The following is a 10,904-nucleotide window of genomic DNA, read 5'->3' as shown; positions in this document are numbered from 1 at the left end:
GAAATGGGAGGAAATGGGGAGGAAATGCCATTGCTGAGCAGCCCTGCTGGCACATCCTGCTGACCCTGAGCTGGAGGGATGAGGCTGGGCACCCTTCAGCAGTGCTGGATGAAACAAAACCTTTCTGTTGGGGGTAGTGTAAAGCAAGAAGGGGCTGGTGAGGGGCAGAGCATTTCCCCACTGGTGCCCTGGGGCACTGCTCTCATGTCCCATTTGTTTTGGACAGCGTTTCAGACTTTGCTGGACGTTGCTTTGTGTCGGAGCCGTTGTTGGGTGGAATGTCCTTTCCATTACTGAGTGTAATAAACTCTCCAGGGATGAATGCTGCACGCTGTTCCAAAACACAGCTTCCTTCCATGAAAGCCTCCTATGGAATATCTGCTGTGCTGAGGAAATCCGATGCTTTTGTACATATCAAAATACAATAAACCTCCATTTCTTCGCCCTCCATCTTTCTCCAGTTTCCAGCCTCCCTGTTGCTGTTGGCACAGCTCTGAGTGCAAATTCCATGGTTTTGGGGAGCACAGGGAAGGGGCAGTGCTGGGACACCGGTGCCAGGCTGGGGGCTCCTCACCTGCAGCCCTGCCTGCCATTTCCAGGGCAGGAGATGCTGCAGGGTCCCCTGGGACACCTGGGCAAGCCGGGATCCTCTGCGAGGAGCCGGGATTTGGGATCCCTCAGTTCAGCCCAGCATGATCTGGTTTTATTTATCCTGGGAGGGATGTGGGATACAGAGCACTTGGAAACAGCTCGACAGCCGCTAAAATAAATGTTCTTCTCTGTTTGTTCCTTGGCTTGCATCCGGAAATGAAATGTGCTGCATTAGGAATCTCAAACTTTGACTGTCTTACTGAGTCTTTAATTGAATACAGGTCAAAAAGCATGGCTGACTCCTATTGCTGCAGCAGGAAAAATCTCTGATCTTGGAGAGGCTGTGGGTATGACACATTGCTGCTGTGGGTACAAGACATCAGTGCTGTACAAAACCCCTTTATGTTCATTGGGACGTGACAGGTTTTGAGTGGCTGAATTTCGCAATAGGAAATAATCAGATCAATAAAGACTTTCATGCTGGTCTTGGGTAAAACTACAGCAAGTTCTGAATGCAGGCTGAGAGCTTTCTGTCTAAAGCTGGTAAGTCTCTGCTAAAAAACTGCTAAATTTTCCACAGCAGTCAGCTTAATGCTGCATTTTTTACATAAAGAAAATTGTTGAATCAAGCTGAAAGGAATGTGCCCTTAATTCTTTCAGCAGTTCTCAAGCCACACATTCAGCAGCTCTGTTCACAAACCCCAGCAATGTTGTTCTTATTTCTACAACATTTGCCTCAATTTCCTCTTTTCCAGCATTTTTGATATGAAGAGAAAATGCCTTTTTTTCTCCATGCTGTCTCAGGGCTGAAGGTACTTGTCAAGATGTGTGCAGAAATGATTTCCCAAGGAAGCTCAGCTCTGCAAGGTGCTGTGACCTGGGCTGGAGCTGGAGTTCTGAGCTGGAACCCTGTGGCCAGAAGCTGGTTTAGATCGAAGTCCAGCTGGTTTGTCCTGCTGAATTGTCCCTGCCAGCCCTGAGCCAGCAGGGACTTGTGCAATTAAACAGTTTTTAAACCTCTGCCAGCATGTTAATAAAGCCTTGTTTATGTGCAAAGCACTTGGAAAACAACTCTAAACACTGGATTTATTTGCAGTAAATGTTGTACTTAATGATGGAAGGTTTTCTTCTGAATTTGCAAACATTGTGCACATTTTTTGCTTTGTTTCCCAGCAGAGGAGCAGGCACTGGTTACCTGTTGGAAGGAGTGAGTGGGAGGTTCTAAAGCACCTCTCTTTCCCTGTGCTGTGTCCGAGGAGCAGCTCCCTGCAGTGATGGAACATTTGATGGCCCCAAGGCAATGCTGACCTTCCTTCAGCACAGACAGTGCCCTGCCAGCAGCCGAGGAAGGGACATGTCCCAGTCAAGAGATGGAGGCACCCACAGCTGGACCTCCAGCATTTGAACTAAATGCAGTCTTTCCTTTTCTAGAAAAGGACTTTCAGAATTCCTTTTTCACTGTAAGGATGAAAAAGGGCAGCTTGGCTTCTTCCCTTTTCTAAAAGACTCAGCTAATTTCTGAGTCCTTCCTGGAAAAACATTTTCTGATGTTGAAATTAGCCAAGACCAGAGTGACTGCCTGGGAGTACTTAGCTGTAAATTCACATGCTCTTGGCCTCTGTTTTATCTCCTGTGTGTTTAGCAGAAAGCCTTTGGCTTTGTTCAGGTTTTGCTGAATGTGCACCACCTCACCAATGTGAGGTCCAGAGTGACTTCCCCAGAAGGGTTTTACAGTCCTGAGATTAACATGATGTGTGTTGGGCAAAGCTGGTGACTTCTGTGCCCCACTGATGGTGTGAGGGCACGATGTGTAAGTGAAAATAACATTTTATTCCAGTTTAGTCCTTGTCAGACCCAGAGCAGTACCAAGTATCTGTGAGATTCCCACTGGGAGCTGCAATTCCTGCAGCCTGGCTCCAGGGTAGGAGCAGTGGGGGGATCAGAGACAAGGGGGGGGATCAGGGACAAGGAAGGGGGGATCAGGACAAGGGGGGGGATCAGGGACAAAAGGGGGGATCAGGACAAGGGGGGGATCAGGGACAAGGGGGGGATCAGGGACAAAAGGGGGGATCAGGGACAAAAGGGGGGATCAGGGACAAAAGGGGGGATCAGGGACAAAAGGGGGGATCAGGGACAAGAAGGGATCAGGAACAAAGTGAGGAGCTGCTGGCTCAGACAGCCCTGAGGTACCAGGGGGTCCCTCCACACCCTCAGCTGCTTTCCCATGTCTGTGTGTGCTCGTGGGGCTGGATGTTTGCACATCCCACCAGTGCCTTGCCAGGACCATCACTGGGCTCCTGCTGCAGCTTTCCAGGCAGAGGGAAAATGCCTGTGGCAATGGGGACATCCACGGCTGCCAGGCTGTGCCAGGCTCTGAGCTCCAGGCAGGCGGCTTCCATGGGCTGCTCTGGCCCAGGAGCTGCACTCTGCTCCCTCTATCCACCTCTGATACTAAAAGAACAAGAAACATCTGGCAGAGAGGCCACATAGCTCAAATCTTTTAAGTGCAGATGCTTTGGAGAGTTGTGTACAAATATGGAGCTGGAGTTTTCTTTGTTGCTGAAACATCTGACACTTTCCCCGTGCTGAGCCTCTGCTCCACCTGGCATTCTTCTATGGATGGTCTCCTGCTGGATTTGCCCCTGGAAATGCTGGTTGAAGTATAAACCAAGCTAAGAGTGCCACAGGGCTCACTGAGCTCCTGCTGGCAAGGCTCCCCTTGTGACTACGTGTAGAAAATACCTGGTTGGTTGTGTACGAGCTGGGTTTAATTTCTAGGTCGTGGTAAGCAGGGATGAGGGGCCAAATTCTGATCCAGTGATGACATGGGTAAACTCCCACTGATTTCCAGAGATTGAATTGGCTGTACAGGGCTGGGTTTTGCAAATCCAAGTGCCTCTGACAAACACATTTGGCTCACTTTCTGCCAGCACTCCATTATTTTTTCCCCACTTCAGATGTTTATGTGAGTGCTTGCTGGCTCGAGAGGCTGAATGTGTCTGCATGTATTTGAGGGTATAAATGAAGCTAAACATATCTAGCAATGCCATCAGTGCTGCTCAGCTGGAGAAGCCTTACAGAGCTCTTGTACCCTTGTCTCACAGCTCTGCTCCCCTGGTTTCTCCTGACTGGGGCCATGCAGGTTTCTTGCACGAGTTCCCAGAGCTGCCACCTCCCAGATCTGCACAAGGGCTTAACCCCCCTGCTGGGTGTCCCAGGCGAGCCTCAAATGGCAACCAGGTTGTCATAATGGCATGATTATGATAAAGTACACCATAATTTATGGTGGGCAGAAATGCTCAGAGACAAAACCCTCATGTCGTATGGATAAATGATTTTTTGAAGCATGGGAAGTACTGATATTAGCAGCACATGTCTGTAATAAATTTGTAATAAAACAAATTTGGGGGCAGAACCCTTCCTGCAGGTCCTGCAGTGTGATGCTGAGCCAGTGTGATTTGTCTATCCTGATACTGAGATAAGCACTTGTTGTGGTTTAAACCCCAGCCAAAACCAGCACAGCAGTGTGTGTGTGCAACAGCTTTAACAATTTTATTCCATGCATTAAAAAGACAATAAAATTTATCTATATGGCTTTGAGAGGAGCAGTCACCTCAGCAAAATGTGCTTTCAGCAGCAGGAGTGCAGGAGTGACACATAAAACTAAGCATGAACACCTTCCCTAGAGCAGGGTGTTGAGGGAATGTGCAAAGTTCTGCTGCTGTGTGTGACTGCCAGAGCAGCCTCTGAGACTGGACACACAACTGAGAGGGGTTTGCACCCAAAAAGCTTCTCAGGTCTCTTCCTGCAGTCCTGTGGTCAGCAGCTCTGGTGCTCCATACAGGGAATGTTTTACCTTTGTTACAGAGGGGATGTTTAGCATTCATTTCCTTTCTGGCCTGGCTTGACAGGGGATGTGGAGATTTTCTCTGTCTTTCTGGATGTACACACTGTTCTTTGCTATTTTTCTATTCACCAGTATGATGAGCTGTAATTTTGTGTTAAAACCAAAACAAGGCATGGACATAGCAGTCAGCAGGGAGTCAAGGACTGCTGGACATAACACACTTTCAGCTGTTGAGCCACTGCACTGAGCAGTTTGACTCATTGATGCTCCCTCATGATGATTCTCTCTACTTCCTTGGATATCAAATGGTTTTTCTTTGTAGTTTCCTGAGAGTTTTTAGCTGTATTTCCTTCCTGTGGTCACTACCACACGTGCAGCATCCTGGCCATGGCAGTGAGCATCAGGTGCCCTTAGCATGGGCATTTCCTGGGGCTCTGTGCACGCCCCACCACCCTCCCCTTGCACTGTGGAGGTAAAGCCAGAATATTCCAGGAAGTTTTTCCTTCCTGAGCTGGGGGAGTGGATGGAAGGAGGGAGCCTTTTCCACCTGCAACATCAACTTGTGTTTAAATTTCTCACAGGTGTCATTAGGAGGCTGTGACACATTTCAGGTGCAGTTTTTGAAATACTTTTATTTCAAGACCAAGCCATAGAGCCTGAATAAGATGCCTAACTCGTGGGCTCATTCCCACAGACAGTAATTTCCTTGGCTTGGACAGCTGCCTGGGGTCCAGCTCTCATTTCTGTCTCCTGAAGACGTGACCAGGCAGTGCTGACCCCGCTGAGGCGCCCCTCAGGTGACAGGGAGGGCTCAGACACCCCTGGTCTGTCTCTCTTGGGCCGTGGGAGCAGCGGAGTTTTCCCCTCCCTGCAGGAGCCAGGCTGCTGCAGCTGCTCCCTGCTGGGATCTGTGGCTCCTGTCCCAGGGGAACCAGCCCTGCCCGGGGCCAGGTCCCCTCCTGGGCACGGGGAGGTCACTTGGGTGGGGAATTCAGCCACGTTTCACCCCTTCACTCACAGCTCTGCTCCTGCAGAGCCAGCGCTGGCTTGGGAGCATCTCTGGGATAAACTGGCCCAGGGAGCCAAAGGCAGAATCTGTTTCTAGCCAGAAAGAATGCAGCCCATGGAAAAACCATAAAAGTTTCTGGTTGTGGCAGGATTACAGCAGGGCTGACAGTGAAAGTTCCTGCTTGGAGCAGGATTACAGCAGGAATGAAATTTCTCAGGAACTCAGAGTTTCCACTCAAATACAGATATTGATAATTTTATATTTGCCTCTTTGTGGCCTGAAGTCAACCTCCTCCTGAAGTTGATTTTTCTGTTTTGTAGAAGCTAAATCTTCTGTAATGCATGTTATCATTTTAAAAATATCCTTTTTGCTGTAAAATTGTCCCTTTTCCTTGTGTCCATGCAGCTCCTGCTCCCACAGCAGTGGGAACCCAGGGTGCAGGCTGGGGAGAACTGGGTGTTGTGGCTCAGATAAATGTCTCGAGAAGGTTGCCAAGGCCACCAGGCTGAGATGGGCAGGGGCAAGAAGCACTGGCTGCTGATTGCTGGGATTGTTTAAAAAGTGAGGGCTGTGGGTTTTTAATCTGACACCATTCACATTCTGAGGCTGTTTCTATGAAGTTTTGGTCAACCCTTTTGGTCCATGGTCAAATCCCAGATATCTCAGTTGTCTAAATATTCTAATTTTTTTCCTTGGCTCTGTTGGTTGTTGGCAAAGGCTGTGGATTTTCTTGCAGCTTTTTAATGGTTTTACACACGAGAAAATGACAGGATGCGCTTTCCAAAGTGTTTTTGTAAGTGATGGGGCCACAAAGGGAGACTTGCCAGGGAGGCTGCAGGCACCAGCAGTCAGGTTTGCTTCTGTCCCTTGGACTGTGCAAAGCCATGAGTCACTTTCCATCCCTTCACCTTCCCACAGGCAAAACACGGTCTTGGAGCTGATTTTCTATTTAGAGAAGTGGTTTGAGAGCTATTTGCTTAGCTTGCATTATTATTATTAAAGACAGAAATGGGTTTTTAAAGGTTTTAGTGAGTTATAATTGTAGATGGTTTTCACTTCAAATCACCCACTGGGAGCACTGGGACTTGCTCTGCAGAATGGGGAAACCTGAGCTGCAGCAGAGATGAGCCTCAGGGACTTGGTTGTTTCATTGCAAATCCACTGCAGTTGCTTCAGAATCACAGAGTCACTGAGCCTGGAAAAGAACTCTAAGACCATAAAGTGCAACCTTTGGCCAATCCCCACCTTGTCCCCAGCCCAGAGCACTGAGTGCCACATGCAGTCATTCCTTGGATTCCTCCAGGGATGGAGACTCCAAACCACCCTGGGCAGCCCCTGCCAATGTTTAACAACCCATTCAGTGCAGAAATGCCCCCTGATGTCCAGCCTGAACCTTTCCAGCACAACTTCAGCCCATTTCCCCAAATCCTGTCACTTGTTGCCTGGGAGAAGAGGCTGACCCCCACCTGTCAGGTTGGAATATCAGCTGCCACTTGAGCATCTTGAGTCTTTTACTGGAGACTGAGCAGGATGCTGCAGCAGCACTGCTACCTGCTGGGCACTGCAGGTGCTTTAAAGATTCATAAAACTCTCTGTAATGAACCTCCAGCTCATAAATGCTAACAATCAGTCTTTGCAAATTCACGTCCTTGATGCTTATTAGAAGTATTTGACATTGCAACATTTCTCAGAATGCTTGTGAGGCCAAACCCTGTGTGTCCATTCTAAGAACTCACTGAGAGTGAAGAACAAACCCTGCACTCATCACAGATGTGTTGCTCACCTGATCCTGGTAAGGAGAGAGTGTATGGACAGGACAGGACTCAGAGGGGTTTTCCCCCTCATCTACTGAAGTCATAGATTTTCTGCTTTGGTTTTAAACAGTTTCAATTTTAACATCAACCAAGTATTTCTGCAATATTTTCTCCTAGTTTTGTACAGCTTTGGTGGACTGAAAGATGAAGGAGCTGTATGTGGTCCTGGCTTGAGCTCTCATTCTTAGACCTTACCTGGTGAGATTGCTCCAGGAGGGGTTTCTGTTGGCTCAGCTCTGAGCAGTCAGAGGTGAGCCACGACCCCAAACTCTTGGCAGGGTGATTTGAGAAAACACACTGGTGGTGTCTGGTGTGACCAGGGACATTCAGCTCTTCTGAGGAGCTGTTCAGCACCACTCTGTGTCCCCTGGTGTGTCTGTGCTCCTGATGGCTGTGTCACTGTTGCTTTGAGCAGCCAGCGTGCTCTGGTGACTGCAGCTTGCTCAAAGCTCTGTGGCCTGGGTCTCCCTGGGGTCCCCAGGGCTCCTCAGCCCCAGCCTGGCCACAGATGCTGGGAGAACTTTGCTTCAGGATGCCTGGGCCTGGCTGAGAATGGCTGTGAGAAACAGAAGCAGGGGGAGAAAACGCCTCCCCAAATGAAGATATTGTGAGTTCCAGTTTGCAGTTTTGTGTTTGATTTTAGCCAAATGACTGATTTTGTTACACACTGAGAGAATGAAAACTAGAATATTGGTGTGAGTAAAAATGCATTTACTGAGAGCCAGCCTTTCACTATGATCTTTGTGGAAACAAGATGAAACCTGCAGGTTTGCCAGTTCTGACTGCACTGCACATGTGAGGTGCGTTGGACACGTGGCTACTGCTCGAGTTCTGGTGCTTTGGAGTGCAATTCCTACTGCAGGGTAGGAGCAGGCAGCAGGATCCAGCCCAGAGCTGCTGCTGAACCAGCCCCCAGAGGCAGGGAAACAGCCCAGGCTCCCCCAGAGCACTCCCACAAAGGCAGTGCTATTTCTGGCTGCTGTCACACATTGTCACACACTGTCGGCACAGGTGGGATGGGCCCCTGGTTCTCCAGAGCTTCCAAAGACCAGCGAGGTGATTTTATACCCAGCTGGGCTGTGTAACTTACCCTGGCCAAGCCCCCACTTTTCCAGTGGGAATAGGAAGAGTTTAAATCCATCCTCCTGGCACTGCTGCAGGGATGGCCTCAGGGATGGGGACCTGGTACACAACGGTTTTAGCTGAACCTTTCTCTAACAAATACCCAGGCCAAGTACCTGAGGCACTTTGGCCAAACCTCCTCTTGCATAAAGAAATGTCCCTGGGGTCTTTTGTGTTGGTGTTTCCAGCAGCTGGTGAGAATCACCCCTGGTTGTTTCCTTTCCCTCTCCTATTCACAAAAGGAACAAATTAAGAAAGTGATTTTCTGCTTACAAAATGAAAGGAAAAGCTTTGTAGAAATGAGGTCTGGGCAACAGTTGGGTTTTTGTTTAGTGCAGCAGGACCTGCTTATGCAAGGGAGAGCCTTTGGCAGGGCCCAGCAGGGAGGTGAGTGTGGGGCACTGCTCCTGCAGGGCTGGGAGAACAGCTTTGGGGAGAGATCTGTGAGGGGAAACACAAAGTACACCTGAGGGGCTCATTTCCCTAGGATACTGTGCTCATTCAGCACAAGTCGTGTCATTATCTCCTTGTCAATGGGAGTCCCAATACTGCTGCATATTTGCTTTATTAAATGTTAGATCAAGTGTAAATGGTTCCTTTCTGCTAGTCCTGGTCCTGTGGCTTTATCTGCTTAGCAGCAACATCAGAGTCTTCCCAGCACATGGGAATCCCCATCCTTGCTTTCCTTTTTCCCTAATTTTGGAGACAGAAGTGGGAGCAGTGAGAGCAGCGTGGAGCTGTGCAGCACGGCTGCATCACCCAGGAGGCTGGAGGGCAGCAGGGCAGTGTCAGTGCCCCAAAGGTGTCCTGGCAGTGCAGGCTGTGTCTGTCTGAGCAGTCCCAATACCCCAAAGGTGCCCTGGCAGTGCAGGCTGTGTCTGTCTGGGCAGTGTCAGTACCCCAAAGGTGCCCTGGCAGTGCAGGCTGTGTCTGTCTGGGCAGTCCCACATCTGACAACCCGTTCCAGTGATGGCCTCTTAGACTGGACAGCCCTCCTGACCCCTGGGATCTGTGTGAGTCAGGAGCTGCCCTCCATGTGCTCCTGCTTGTGTCCATATGTGTGTTCACAAAGCCAGAGACATGTTTGAGTAAACAAATCCAAGCCCCCTCTTGCTGCAAACACTTCCCAAATGGTGTCTTTCCTGTTTATGGTCTTTCAGGGGATCATTCCCCTTCCCAGGTGACTGCCTTGGGCTTCAATTTTATCAATTATTTTTTAAAATTTACTGCTTTTACTGTGTGTAAGATTCCTGTTGGCTGGTCCCTCGGGTTCCTTCTCTGCTGTTTCTGTCTCCTTCTCTGTTCCACCAGGATGGCAAATCTAACTCCAGCAAGCTGCTGCTGGATCCAGAATTCAGGAACTGTGCTTATTTTTGTAAAAATGGGAACCTGCATGAGAACTAGAACTAGATGGACATTGAGAAGCTGGCAGTGGGAGGTGTGAGCTGGATTTAAATCCTTGTTATAAATTCAGATTTCTTAAATTGCTTTGAAGCACAAACTTTAATGTAGAAGGGAAGAGGTGGAGGTGTCTGGGAGCGTGTGTAGATCCAGTTCTGTGTGTGCTCAGTGAGGGGGTTCCTGTCCTGCCTCCAAAGCAGGCGCTGTGCTGGCTCACGGTGAGCAGCTCTGAGCCTGGTGCTTCACTTGGAACAGAATGAGTGAAAAGCAAAAGCATTGTTGCCTTCCTGCCAAACAGTAAAGAACTGCATGTTTGAAAACAACATTTCAGTGTGAAAGCATCAAAGCAAAACACTGACTTATTTGAAAACCCCTGTTATCTTGTCCTGATAATAATGTTCTTTTTAGGCAGACATGGAAGATATTTTATTGGCTTTTGATGCCTTCATGAACACAGTATGTTTATGGAGCTGCTGCTTTGTCTTGTGTTCAGAAATGCTGCATGTGCTATACTGCTGCTTACTAAAGTTACAGAGAATTGCTTTTTTCAGTTCAGGGTATGAACATATTGTCAAATAAGACATTTGTTTCCATTTATACAACTTTCAATTTGATAATAAGCAACAGATGAAAAAGCAGTACCCGAATTCCCTTGTATAAAATTTCTTGTGAATGCCATCCCTTCATTTCATACAAACAGCCCGTTTTCAGTCCTGTGAGTAGCATTAAAAAGTACAGATACTAATAATGAAGGAGGAAAGCAGAATAACTGAAGCTTAGTGAAGGGGTATAGAAATCTAGCATTGATTTCTGAATATCAACCCAAAAGCTGTTCCTGGACTCAGTTTTCAGCCCCGTGCTGCTCCGACTGTACTGACCAGTCAGTGGGTGCCCAGCACAGGCATTAAAGGGCAGAACAATTGATTTTTGCTTCCAGGTGGGATCAGCACTGTGTGAAGGCAGAGGTGGTGAGCACTGAAGGGTTCAGTGCTGTGCTGTGTCCCCTTGTGATGGCTCCAGGTGTCTGTCCCGGCCTGCCGGGCCGTGCCGGGCCTGCTGCTCCGGCTGCTCGCGGCCTTGCAGGGCCTCAGCTGGGCCGCAGGGCTGCACTGCCTCCCGG

The 10,904-nt window shown here is 48.8% G+C and overlaps 1 long non-coding RNA gene across 2 annotated transcripts in view; it reads left to right on the top strand.

The window, feature by feature from the left end:
- The window catches only part of LOC117244895, a 3,270-nt gene extending 1,120 nt beyond the window's left edge, over window positions 1-2,150 (top strand). The window contains exons 2-3 of one of the 2 annotated variants that reach the window (XR_004498816.1): window positions 227-1,134; window positions 1,396-2,150. This is a non-coding gene — a long non-coding RNA (uncharacterized LOC117244895). Of the gene's footprint in view, window positions 1-226; window positions 1,135-1,346 lie in introns of both variants that reach the window. The other variant, XR_004498815.1, reaches the window with a different exon arrangement.
- Window positions 2,151-10,904: the final 8,754 nt, after the last annotated feature.

This window comes from Parus major, chromosome 9 (genome assembly GCF_001522545.3).
Source record: "Parus major isolate Abel chromosome 9, Parus_major1.1, whole genome shotgun sequence".
Taxonomy (NCBI): domain Eukaryota; kingdom Metazoa; phylum Chordata; class Aves; order Passeriformes; family Paridae; genus Parus; species Parus major.
This window is presented reverse-complemented; position numbering and strand designations above follow the sequence as displayed.